Source organism: Echinops telfairi, unplaced genomic scaffold (assembly GCF_000313985.2).
Source record: "Echinops telfairi isolate 266 unplaced genomic scaffold, ASM31398v2 ScPeMD7_53;HRSCAF=182, whole genome shotgun sequence".
NCBI lineage: Eukaryota > Metazoa > Chordata > Mammalia > Afrosoricida > Tenrecidae > Echinops > Echinops telfairi.
The window spans coordinates 16,789,642-16,803,401 of record NW_022103951.1 but is presented as its reverse complement, the minus strand read 5'-3'; the positions used below and the strand labels follow the sequence as shown (position 1 = coordinate 16,803,401).

The following is a 13,760-nucleotide window of genomic DNA, read 5'->3' as shown; positions in this document are numbered from 1 at the left end:
ACGTCTCCCTTCACCCACTTCTCTGCCATCGGTCCCCCAGGGAGGACGTCACATATAGTTAGTTCCTTGTAATCGGTTCCCTCTTTCCAACCCATTCTCCCTCGCAACACTTTTAATGAAAATAATCTTACTCTTTTCCATGGTGTCCTCACTGGCTGTCTCCTTTCTCCTATATTTAAGCTCTGCGTTAGCTCAGCAGTCTCATGATTGGCTGGAAGTAGCCTTCATTTGGATCATTGAGAATTTTCCAGATGCATGGGTTACCAATAAACCGTGAAAAAGTCAAGCAGAAAATCAAACATTTTCTTTTATTGCTGCAAATTATTTTCAGCTCTTCTGATGCTCAAATCAGTGCCCAGAAATTCCAAGGGACCAGAAACTTCTCCATTGCTTCTCAGTGTCTCCATCATCAATTCTATTTCAAGAGCCAATTGAACCCTTTTCTCAATTGGAAACAATAATTCTAAGCATTTGTTGGCTCAAAACTGATTTTCCAAAATATTTAGGAATGTTATTGAGATTAGCTTTGTGTTTCTTTTGGGATGATCAGTATCCCACTAGAATAAATGTAGCATCAAATTGTATTATTTCAGTAGCAGGACTTCTAATTATGATTCAGTTGATAAATCTGGTGCTAAGTATGCAATAACCTTGCCCCTTCATTTATGTTTGTGTCTGTGCTAATTTTCTTTTTAAATTAAACTCTTCAAAAGACAGCTTAAGGTGTAGAAGTTTTATTTCAGTTAAATAGTTCTGGCTCATTCATAGCATAGAGCCAACTTGCCCGGCCCATTGCCAGTCAAAGGGTTGATGAGCTTATCAAGATGGTCTGGGGATGCCAAGCAAATAGGTGACTGCCTACCTGATGACCTCAGTGTCAAAGAACTCCAAGCAAAAGGTTTGGATTTCGTCTACTGTGTTGGGTGGATGGAGAGCATGCTCACCAGGTCACTACATTTGGGGACTCGGATTTGGGATGGTTTGGATTCAGTCAGTTTTCTTGCCTTAATTGGGTCTACCTAGCTCTTAAAAGAGTAAAGTGTACTTGAGTTTCACATAAGCATGTTTCTGCCAATGGCAGTTAGCCTACCTAGAAATAAGGATGTTAGGGATAGAAGGAACATCTTGACTCACAATTTCCCCAAGTATACCACCAGTAAGAAGGTTATTGGGAAATGGAGAACATCCTTCCGGTTGCTTGGGACATTGGCTGCTAGGCTACAGCCACTCACACAAACTCTCCATGGTAAAGAAGATGTACTTAACTCTTGAGGGAGACCAGCATTCATTATGATTGTTAATTGAGCAACTGAGGACATTTTCTCTTATTGCCAAAGAAAATTGGGTAGTATTTCATATTTTGAAAAAAACTTGATGGAGCTTCTTGTCCTTTCTTAGAAGTTCTTACTTGCAATTACGTATATGTCTGTGTAGATTCTTTGAAGTTATGAGTCTCTCTCTCTCTCTCTCTCTCTCACACACACACACACACACACACACACACACACAAATGCAGGTTTCAGAACAGGGTTTGATATATAGCACAGGGTAAATAGTTATAGATTGTTTGAGTGACTGAATGAATGATATCCTTGAAGTTAATAGCAATTTGCTACTTCAGATCATTTTTGTTGTTCTTAAATTCAATTTTGTTTTGAAGAGGAAAAAGAGCATGCACCATGTTCTGTGAACAACAAAAAATGGTGCGTGTGATAAGTTATGCCCACTGGTATTTTCTTGTGAATGTTGAAGGTCAAGTTCAATCATATATACCAGTTTGTCAATAAACTGGCTTTTGTGACACTGAATTTCTGGCAACATTGTAAAGTATGTGCATGTTTTTGTTTTGTTTTACAGTACTACTGAGAGATTTTAAGAGGTGATTATTGTGAGGAGTGCCATACGTTTACCTTTAGGCTATTCGGGTATTTGCTGGTAACTACATTCCCGGTGGCCCAGGCATCTGGTGAAATATAGAAGCGTTCTGCCCTTCATCCCCCAGAGGTAGCCATATGCCACTTCATATCTGGGTGTAAGTCTTACAGACTCACACACTCTTGGGGAAGAAAAGTAGCTTCCGTGTAGGATGACTCATTTCAAAATAAGAAGGATGGACAATGTCTCATTTGTTTAAGGAGCACTTCACTCTGAGTCAGATCCTCAGCCTCCTTGTCATTTGAATCCTTCCAATAAATCCCTTTAAGACTTAGAAAATAAAAACAATTAACAGCTTCAGCTTCCAGTGGTTTCTTTGTTGGAATAAATCCAGTGCTGGAAGCAGGGCTTCGAACTGGTTTATTCTGGTTCATCTGGGTATCTTTAAGAATCACCTGAGATCTATAAGAATCACTTGGGGATCCAAAAGAATCACTTGGGGATCTATAAGAATCACCTGGGGGATCTTCAATGTGTCTAGGCTGGAAATTCAAATTCAAAGCTAGGTGTCAAACCAGAACTAACCAGTTCAAAGCCCTGTTTCAAAGTTTGAAGGAATCCAGTTGTTTTGGAGCACGCTTCTGGATTTATCTCTAGTTAAAAAGACTTAGGAAGAGGCTCTGAAGTCATGAAAGCTATTTTCATCACCACTGCAATAATGGAGGGATACTTGAATTGCTCTTCAAGTTTAAAATATGCTTCTTCTCTATTGAAAATACCAAGTCTTCTTCCCCTTCCCTAACACAACACTGGCTTCTTTTCAGTGGGTATGAGGTTAGCAGGAGGATTGTCAATCGGCCAGCATGATTGTGGAGGGGGGGTTTACAGGGGGACTTGTAAGAAAGACACGTGTAGTGGAGACATAAAGAAAACAAGACACCCACATGTATAAGGATGTTAAGGTTTTGAAAATGGACAAAGCCTCAATATTCATATTGTTATTATCTTTTTTAAGTTGTGATTGAGCAGAAATGTATGCTAGATTTTTACATTTTGATGGGGACTTTGCTTCACATTCTTATCCTATGGCGATTTCCCTGGCAATTACATGATTTTCCTAATGAAAAGTGTATTTAAATTTATCATTGACATGAAAAAGAAACTAAGGCACAGAAGAAAGCACAAATGGAATTCTGGTTATCATGGAATTAAGGAGAAAGTAGGAATTTATCACCTGAAATAAGCTTGAAATAGAACAGTGCAAGTTTGCCCAAACATTAACCATTTAGGATGAAATTTTTGTTCTCACCAAGTGATGCCAAGGATTAGGTTGTCTTTCATAATATTGATCTCTAGACTTGGCAAAAGGTTAATGTGCTCAGCTGCTAACCTTCCAAAAACCGGCCATTGAAAACGCAAAGCACAGTCCTACTCTGATACACATGGAGTCACCATGAGTCAAAAACAACTTGATGGCAACTAGTTATCTTTTTTAGAATATTGAAAAGGGAAGTATCTAGGATCCAAAATAAGGAGACAATTCAAGCCAGTAATACTCATTTGATAAGTGGAATGGAGGCAACCAGTCACATTTTGCAACTTGTAACTCGTTGTTTGATCCACTAGAAGTGAAAATCAAGGAGGAGAATTTTGATAATTGAGCAGAGACCAGTGCTGGAACTTAGATACTATAGAGAAAACATCTAGAATTACTGGTGAATTTCTGTGCCCCAGAACCAGACATTTATTTGAATGGTTGCAGTGATCGAAATCTGGTGGTTGAAATTACCTTATGCTGAGCTTTGATCATTCCTTACCTCCTTCATCTTTATCTTTCTTAAACATCTTTCATTGAATAGTATTGTTTAGGATTGGGCTCTCTGAAGAGGTGACACTGAAGCTAGGATCTGAAAGGTGCAAATTGACAGTTCTAGGTTAGGAGAATCGGCATGTGCATCATCTCTTTAATAAGGAGTTCTGCAGTATGAGAGGGTGTTTACCCGCCACCCCCACCCCTGCAAAAAAAGACACCCAACAATGTAAAAAAGCTCCAATGGGTGGAGCTTTTGTAGTACACATATTTTTCCACTAGGCAAGCATAGAGCAACTCTCTCTGAGTTGGTGCACCCAGTGTCATCGCCTGGGAAGGTTCTCTCTGGTCAGTGAATTTTTTCGTAAGAGCAGTTTTGCTCGAACCTACTTTTTTGTGGTGGCCGATTTAAGAGAACAGTGTGCAGCTGTGAAATTGTGTTTCTTGCTCAGGAAAAATGCCACAGAAACGGTTGTGATGTTGAACACAGCTTACAATGATAGCGCTATGGGAAAAACTCAAGTGTACAAGTGGTTTTCTTGTTTCAAAAAAGATGAAATGTCTATTGATGACAAACCTCATTCTGAGTGTCTATCAACTTTCCAAATGGACAAAAATGTCAACACAATTCTTGACTTGTGCTTAAAGACCAATAGCAGACTACCGAAGAAATGGGGAAGTTATCTGGTCTCTCTAAACTTGGTATGGTGGATTAAAAAAATCATTTTATTGGGGACCCTTACAGCTCTTATACCATTCCTTACATCAATTGTGTCAAGCATTTTTTTCCATGCATGGTTAGTGTTTTAATTTTTGAAGAATGGTTCTAAAACATCACACTAAATCAAGTTGAAAGGTAAAGTTTAAAACAGACCGTTTTATAAGGATAAGTTATAACCTATGTAATGATGGTTCACGCTACAAAATCTTGATCTCAGAGTATATGATACACCTTGTTGGCAGGAGCACCAGGTATTCCAAACTAGCCAGTCATCATTTTTCTCTTGTCTGCATAGACTTCTTCTCGTTAGCTGCCTTCTGCTTTTGTTACATGATCTCAGAATCCCTCTGCTTCCTCTGAGAGGTAGTCAAGCTATGTATTCTCTTTTCCTTTTCCCTTGCTAATCTCCTGGGTTTTCTTCATGTTTTTTTCTGGTGGGCAAGTTCTCTTTGATTTCCACAGGCCATGCCGACCACAGGGACAGAGCCTGGGGGAGAGCGACTCCGAGAAGCAATGGTTCCCTCGCACTCATGGCTGTCATCACCACCGCTGATCGGGAAGGCAGCACACTGGCCCTCCGTGGGGCGACACCTCTTGTATCAAGCATTTTTGTACATATGTTGCCATCATCATTTTTAAAATATTTACTTTCTAGTTGAGTCCTTGGTATCAGCTCCTCTCCCCACCCCCCACTCTTGTGACCCCTTGATAAACTATACATTGTTCTTGTTTTCATATCTTTCATTGACCTTTGTCTGCCTTCACCCATTTTGGATTATGCATTGATCGGGTTCCCTTCTTCCCACCCCACCCCCACCTTCCCTCTACCATCCTGGTATCGCTATTCCCATTTCCGTTGTTGAGGGGTTTATCTGACCTAGATTCTATGTGTCATGAGCTCTTACCTATACCAGTGTCCATGCACCAGTCTAGCCAGAACTGAAAAGCAGGACCGGGGTCCTGATAGTGGGGGGTGAGGAAGCCTCAAAGAACCAGAGGAATATTGAATGTTTCATCGGTGCTATACTGCTCCCTGTTTGACTCATCCCTTCCTTGTGACCCATATTGAGGGGATGGCCTATTGTCTACAGATGGGTTTTGGGTCTGTGCTCCAACCACCCTCATTCTCAACAATATGTTTGTTGTTTGTTTGTTTTGGATCTTCTGGTGCCCATTACCTGATTCCATTGACACCTCATGATTTCACAGTCTGGCATCCTTCTTCCATGTGGGCTTTGTTGCTTTGGAATTGTATATTTGACAAATATGTGAAGTGTAATGGAAAGTACTTTTGAAGGTGATAAGGTAGTTTTGTAAAAAAAAATTAAATACATGGCTTTGAAAAAAATCTATTTGGGGGCACCCCATCATACATTCTACCAAGAAAAACAAACCTAGTGAATGAAATAAGGCTGGAAAAGTAGCCTAAGAAAAGACCAGGCAGGACTACATAGTCCACAGTATAGAACTTATTGTAACGGCAAGCCATTGGCATTGAAGTAGAAGATTAACTTGATTCAATTTCTTAAAAAAATTAAGTTCACTTGATACTGTGAGGAGATGGGTTAAGGTAGTGAGAGTAGAAACAGGGAGACCAATTTGGAAGGTACTAAAGAGGTTAAAGTACGAGATTATAGTGGCCCAGACAAGATGAAGATGCTGCTCATTGCTGTCAAGTCAGTTTTGATGCAGAGCCACCCTATGGACAATGGAAGGAAACACTTGCAGGTACTGCACCATCCTCACAATAGTTGTTGTGTTTGAGTCTGTCATTGTAGCCATTGTGCCAGTCCATTTCACTGCATACCTTTCTCTTCTTCGCTGACCCTTTACTTTATTAAGTATGATGTCCTTCTCCAAGGATTGGTCCCTCCTGATAATATGTCCAAAGTATGTGAGACAAAGTCTCACCACCCTAACTTCTAAGGAGCATTCTGGCTGTAAACTTCTTCTAGGTGTCCATGATACTTTCCATATTCTTCACCTGCACCAACATTCAAATGCATCATTTATCCCTTGGTCTTCCTTATTCATTGTTCAGCTTTCACACGCATATGTGGTGACTGGAAATACTAAGGCTGGGGCCAGGCGCACCTTATTCCTTGAAGTGGCATCTTTGATTTTTAAAATGTTCTTTTGCAGCAGATTTGTCCAGTGCTGTATGTCATTTAATTTCTTGACTACTGCATTGATGGGTATTGCTCGTAGATACAAGCAAGGTGAAATCCTTGACAACGTCAGTATTTTCTCATTACACATCGAAATAAAGAAAACAAAAATTATCTGGGTCAATAAGCAACAGCATGGTGAACAGAGAAAATACTGAAGCTGGAGATACATTTATTTATATAAGCTGTCTAACCAATCCACATCAGTACTCAGGAAAATGGAATGAACATGGTTGTTCATATCATTGGGATATTTTGTCCACATAACTTCCGTCTATGCATCCATCCATGGGGCTTAGACACAAGGAGAACATAAATATGAATTAAGTTGGAAATTCAATGCAGTTTAATAAACATTTATGGTGTATCTTCGATGGTAGCATTTGCTTTGCGAATTTTGAAGCCACTGCATACATGTCTTCTAGGTCCCCGGGTTGCTATGGAGAAGACCAGAGATGTTTTTATTATGAACCCTTTGCTTCGTTACCCGCTAGAATCCTCTCTTTGTTCTGCTCATTGATGATGACAGGCCTTGGTCTAGGTCTTCAGCCAGGCACACACTGGGCCCGCCGACTCTGAAATTCTTGCCCGGTCTTTTTAAAATGATTTCATTTATGATTTCCTGCCTGCCATTTTCTGTCTACTTTTTGTGGACATCCTATTATAGAGCTGATCCTTTGTGTGTTTGTTCTTTCCATTTTTGAGACATCTATGTAACTTTATCTTTTAGTCCATCCATTGAGCTAATCATTCCATTTTGTCATTCCTATGAGCTTAAAAAAGTCTCTGGATGTTTCTTTTGCAAAGGGTCTGGGTGGGGAACTGAAAATCAAGTTGTTTCTTAAGCATACTTTTAGCCAATCCAATTTTTTCATAACTCTATCCTATCCCTCATGTCCCATGCTGCCAACTCCTGAGCCTTTTGAGTAATTTATGGCAGGGGTCCTCAATATTTTTCTTTAAAGAGCCAAATAGTAAATATTGTAGGCGTTGGCAGCCATAAAACTGCTCAACTATCAAATCGCACCTGTTCAACTCTGTCTGAAAAACATCTGCAGCTGATACATAAATGAATGGTCTAGGCTGTGTCCCCATAAAACCACTGACCCCAGTCTACAGTATAAACTTGGCTGCACTGTGGCTTTTCCCCCACTGCTGATTCAAGATTCACCTTCCATTTGGTCCACTAATTTACCCAGCTATTTCCTTTCCAGCTTCCAAAATGATGTTGCCGGCATGCAACCTCTCTTCAATTCTAGTGATTTGGGAGAATATATCTATGCACACACCAATGCTTTTGCAGTCATTTTAGTGGCGTTTCAGGAGTGAAAGTAAATGAACATCCGGTTTCTTCCATCATTTTGGTCTGGATGCAGAAATTGAGCATCAGCAAAAAGTAAGGTGAGGTACGGAAGGTGGGAGTTTCCATCTCTGTAATTTCCCCTAGACGCCTTACCAGGGCTGCATATTTCACTCTCAAGGCAGCCTTTTAGATAGAAACCTGATTTCCAGCAATTGGTGGGCTTGTAGCATCTGGAGCTTCATGTAAAATGAATAGAACATAGTGTTTAGTCCGCACAGCCACTGAGGTGAACTTGCAAAGGCAGGGAAGAGAAAAACCAGATGTCCCTAGGGGAGGACAGCACCAGGGAACATGCTGGGAAAGTTGTTGTGGGGACCACCCATCAAAAGGAGCGGTGGTAAGTTCGTGGTGCCTGGAAGCCTGAGTCACAATAGCAGAGAGGACAGAGAAGGCACTCTCAGACCCAACCAACAGTCTCTTAATGTAAGCAGGGGTAGCAGAGCCAAGAGCGCACTCCAGCGGCTGTTACCTTTCTCCATGGGAGAGCGGAAGCCACAGTACAGACAAAGCCATTGGGGTTTGCGATGCCAGAAGGCAGGCTTCAGGAAATCAGTAGATTTTGAACTTGATTGCAAGCTGGAATCACGTGGGAGCTCTGAAACTCAGGGTGTGTAGGCCACACCCCAAGCAGTGACACCAGACTCCCTGGGAGCAGGGCCCAGGCTTTAAAAGACTAATGCTCCTCCAGGGGAACCTCGCTTTCTGAAGCCAAGCCTTTGTGGGTCAGTGCTCTCTACTGGAGTTTGTCTCCTGGCACCACTAGCACTTTATTGGAAATTCCAAACATTCCTTTAGAGCAATATGCCTGAAAGACCAGCCTGTGAGCATCAGCGTTCCCTCAACTCACTGCCATGTGTTGATGCTGACTTACAGCGATCATGTAGGACAGGGCAGAACTTCCCCTGTGAGTTTCTCCTTTTTTTTTCTTTTTTCTTTCAATCTTTTTATTGGGGGCTCTTACAGCTCTATTCACAATCCATACATACATCCAATGTGTCAAGCACATTTGTACATATGTTGCCATCATCATTTTGAAAACATTTGCTTTTTATTTGAGCCCTTGGTATCACCTCCTTTTCCCCCTCCCACACCTTCCCTCTCTCATGAACCCTTGATAATTTATCAATTTTTTTTTCATGTCTTACACCAACTAAGTTCTCCTTTCATCCACTTTTCTGTTGTTCCTTCCCCGGAAGGGAGTTATATGTAGTCATTGTGATTGGTGCCCCCCTTGTCCCCCAACCTTCCCCTTCCCTTCCTGGTATCGCTACTCTCATTATTGGGCCCAAGGGGTTTATCTGTCCTGGATTCCCTGTTTCCAGCTCTTATCTGTACCAGTGTACATACTCTGATCTAGTCAGATTTCTGAGGTAGAATTGGGGTCATGATAGTGGGGGGAAGGAAGCATTAAAGAACTAGAGGAAAGTTGTAAGCTTCCTCGGTGGTATACTGCACCCTGACTGGCTCCTCTCTTCCTTGTGACCCATCTATAAAGGGATGTCCAATTGCCTACCAATGGGCTTTGGGTCTCCACTCTGTGCTCCCCCTCAATCACAATGATATGATTTTTTTCTGGGTCTTTGATGCCTGATACCTGATCCCATGGACACCTCATGATCACACAGGCTGGTGTGTTTTTCCCATGTGGGCTTTATTTCTTCTTAGCTAGATGGCTGCTTGTTTATCTTTAAGCCTTTAAGGTCCCAGATGCTATATCTTTTGATAGCCAGGCACCATCATCTTTCTTCATCATATTTGCTTATGTACCCATTTTTCTGTCAGCCATCGTGTTGGGCAGGTGAGCATCACAGAATGTCAGGTTGTTAGAACAAAGTGTTCTTGCATTGAGGGAGTACTTGAGTAGAGAGCCAATGTTCGTCTGCTACCTTAGTACATATAGATAGATAGATTTATTTCCCTATTGTTATATATAAATATTCTTTACAGGAATAGAAAGCCCTGTCCTTCCCCCGTGGAGCTGCTGGTGGTTTCCAACTGCTGACCTTGCAGAATGAGTACCCATTATGCCACCAAGGCTCCTCAGACTCCCCTAGGAACTCTAGAAACAAAGACTCTCAGGTCCCACCCAGACCAGAGTCCTACCCCCAGGGCTTGTATGTTGCAGGTCATGGCTACACTACCTGTCCATTTAATATCTAAAGTGAATGAATGCCATATGAAAGCAGAAGCCAAAAATAACAAAATAAATCTAAAAGTGAGCAGAAATAGAAACCCCTCAGTATAGCACGTAGTCACAGTTCTTCATCTCAAGTCTGAAATCTCCAGTGCTTGAAAACAGAGTTTTATAAGTTTGGCACCAAGACTCATTTGTGTATAAGACCAGTGTGAAGACCTGGGCAGTTACTTTTAACTCAATAGAGCATAAATATCCACAGTTGACTGCAGCACAATTTTTGTGTGAGGAGTTCTGGTGGGTTACTTTGTTGGGCCGCAAACCACAAGGTCAGCAGTTTAAACCCATCAGCAGCTCCAAAGGAGAAAGACGAGGCTTTTAGCCCTTGTAATAATTTACAGTCTCCGGAACTCACAGGCCACAGGGGTTCTACTCTATCTTTCTTAAAGGATCTCCAGTAGTTAGACTTGACTCAATGGCAGTGAGTCTGGTGACAGACCTGGCTGGGATAATTGCAGTCTATGTTGCTGTGGCAGTCGGAAGCAGGTGGACGAACATTGCCCCTTGCTAGAACTATTGTAGGATTTCATTTCCCTGCCCCATTAAAATGGGCTCTAACCATTTGAAGGAGCCCTGGTGATGCCCTTGGGTGCTTACTGAAAAGTTGGGGTTTGAACCACCCAGCTGTTCAGTAAGAGAAAGATGTGGCAATTTGCTTCTTAAAGATGGCAGCCGAGGAAACCCTATGGGGCAGTTCTATTCTGTAACGTGGCGCCATTGTGAGCAGAAATCATCCCTACTGTGAATACACACAACAACAACAACAACCATAACATGGCGAAGGTGCCCAAGTGAAATATACAAGAATCATCATGTTGTTAGGTACTGTGGAGTCTGCTTTGACTCGTAGTGACCCCATGTACAACAGAACAGAACTCTGCCTGGTCCGGCTCCCTCCTCACAATTGTTATATTCAATCCCCTTGTTGAAGCCCCTGTTTCCATCTGTTTCATTGAGGACCTCTCTCTTTTTCTTGAATCTTTAACCTAAACACTTCTTGGGACATCAGGACAGGAGCATTAAATCACTATAGATCCTGATCACTCTGTGCGTGTATGCACATATATACATAGTGCATATATATGTACTATTTTACAGAGGATATTTGCACCTGTGTGTTTAACTTTGCTGCAAATGGATGTGATCAAGTATACAGGGGAAAAAGTGAACATTTCTTAGACATAACCAAACACATTGAGCGAATGAGTCACTGGGCCTCGTTGCCTAGGACTGTAGTCTCTAGAAACACTAAGGTCAATTGGCATAGCACAGTCCACAGAGACAATGTTCTATACCCTACTTTGATGTTAGAAGTTTATGATCTGCCATATAAAGTGGTGCTGTTGGTCTTTCTCTGATTGGAGCAAAGAAGAATGAAGAAAATCAAAGACATTATGGGCACAATGGGTGAAAAGAACTAATGGACCACGAGAACCTCAGTCTCCATAACCTTGAGACCAGGACTAGATGATCCCTGGCTACCATTGCTGACCACTCTGAAAAGGTATCACAAGAGAAGGCTTGAATGGAGTGGGAGAAACATTAGAACAGAGCTCAACCTCATACAAAAGACTAGGCATAGTATCTCGGCTACTATGGCCCATAGTCACCCTCAGTCAGGGAATTGACCTCACCCCTGTGACTCGATGTTTAGCCCCTAAATATCAGCCCCCAAGTAGACAAGTCTATAAGGTGAACAATAACATTAGGGAGGTACATACTCCTTAGAATAATCATCCATTTAAGATCAAAAGGGCAGCACTTGTCCAAGGACAAAGATCAGAAAGCAGGACAAGTGAGAAAGATGGAGAATCAGAAACAAGAAACAGAGATGAAGTGGGATGAGTGATTGTGCGATTGCAATCAATGACATATAACAAAGTGTGTATGAATTGGTGAATGAAAATTTTGCATTTTAAGCTTTCATCCAATTAACAAAATGGTAGAAGAAGAAGGAGAATATTTAACCCTTTCCCATCTGCATATTCTTTAATACTTGGTCATATCCTTTCCCCTTCAAGCTCTCTGTTGTCTTGTTAATATTATTGAAAATGAATTAAAATAGGCAAGTAATAAAACCGTGAAGTAAAGAAGAAACATTTTTAATTGACCCTGTTTTTCCCTATAGATATAGATTTTAGTTAAAACCTTAAAGATGCTCCATTTCAGGAGTAGAGTGGTAGACAATAAGACTTATACTCTTAGATTCCTAATCAGGGCTATTTAAAAATCTTTACCCAGATTTCCACATATCATTAAAACAACGTAAATGTCTGGATAGAAAACCGACCAAGTAGAAAAGGGTTTATGAGAAATGTCTGGGACTGTAAATGGCTACCAGAGAGCACTTGCTCCTGAAAAGTTGAGTAATTTCAGGCCTCTTCACCAAATGAAATATTTTGTGCCCCTTATGTAAGTTGACCGTTAAAGGATGGAGAGGCGATTGTGTAAACAGAGCAAGGGAATGCTGCATGGTTTAAAATCAGGAAAGGTGTGTGTCAGGGTTGTGTCCTCTGACCATACTTATTCAATCTGCGTGCCGAGTAAATATTCTTGGAAGCTGGATGATGTGAAGAAGAATGTGACATCTGGATTGGAGGAAGGCTTTTTAACTTGCCATAGGCAGATGACACAACCTTGTTGACTGAAAGTGAGAGGACTTGAAGCACTTGCTGATGAAGATCAAGAATTGCAGCCTTCAGTATGGATGACAACCCAATGTAAAGAAGACCCTAATCCTCACAACTGTACCAAGAAGTACCAGTTTGATAAAAGGAGAAAAGGTTGAAGTTGTCAAGGATTCTGTTTTGTTTGGATCCATAATCAGTGCTCATCAAAGTAGCAGTCAAGAGATTGACCGACACATTGCATTGGGTAAATCTGCTGCAGAAGACCTCTTTAAAGTGTTGAAAGGCAAAGGTGTTATTTTGAGGCCTAAGGTGCACCTGACTCAAGCCATGATATTTTTAATTGCCTCCTATGCATGTGAAAGTTGGACAGTGAATCGGGAAGTCTGACGAAGAAGAATTGAGGCATTTGAATCATGGTGCCGGTGACGAATCTTCAAAGTACCACGGACTGCCAATAGAACAAACACACCTGTCTTGGAAGAAGTATGGCGAGAATGCTCCTTAGAGGCAAGGATAGCAAGACTGTGTCACATGCTTTGGGCATGGTTTCAGGAGAGACCAATCCCTGGAATAAGACATCATGCTTGCTAAAGTGGACGGGCAGCAAGAGAGGAAGGTCCTCGACTAGATGGACTGACATAGTAGGACAAATTGACAGACAAGTGGCGGTTATATAAATTAGTGATTCTTTAATTCTGCTCTGAACTGGTTGTAGCATCTTTTGGAGTTTCTCATTTAATTAAAGAGTTACATAAAATATGTTATGTGAGTCATGAAATTACTCTGGTGAGAACTTATTATTCTTTAACAAATTCTATCCAGAAATTAACATTCAAGAGATCTGGTGGGCAGCCTATGCAACCACGAGGTGTCGAAGGGATCAGGTATAAGGCATCATCAGAACAAAAAAATCTTACCATAGTGAATGGTGGGCGGAGTGCGGAGTGGAGATCCAAAGCCCATTAGTAGGCCACTGGAGATCCCCTTGCAGAGGGGTCT

At 41.4% G+C, this 13,760-nt stretch overlaps 1 protein-coding gene and 1 pseudogene across 2 annotated transcripts in view; one reads left to right on the top strand and one right to left on the bottom strand.

Moving 5' to 3' along the window:
• Positions 1-13,760, top strand: part of FRMPD4 (FERM and PDZ domain containing 4) — an 874,018-nt gene that overhangs the window by 43,045 nt on the left and 817,213 nt on the right. The gene's annotated exons all lie outside the window — the stretch shown is intronic.
• Positions 4,633-4,873, bottom strand: LOC101664356 (annotated as a pseudogene).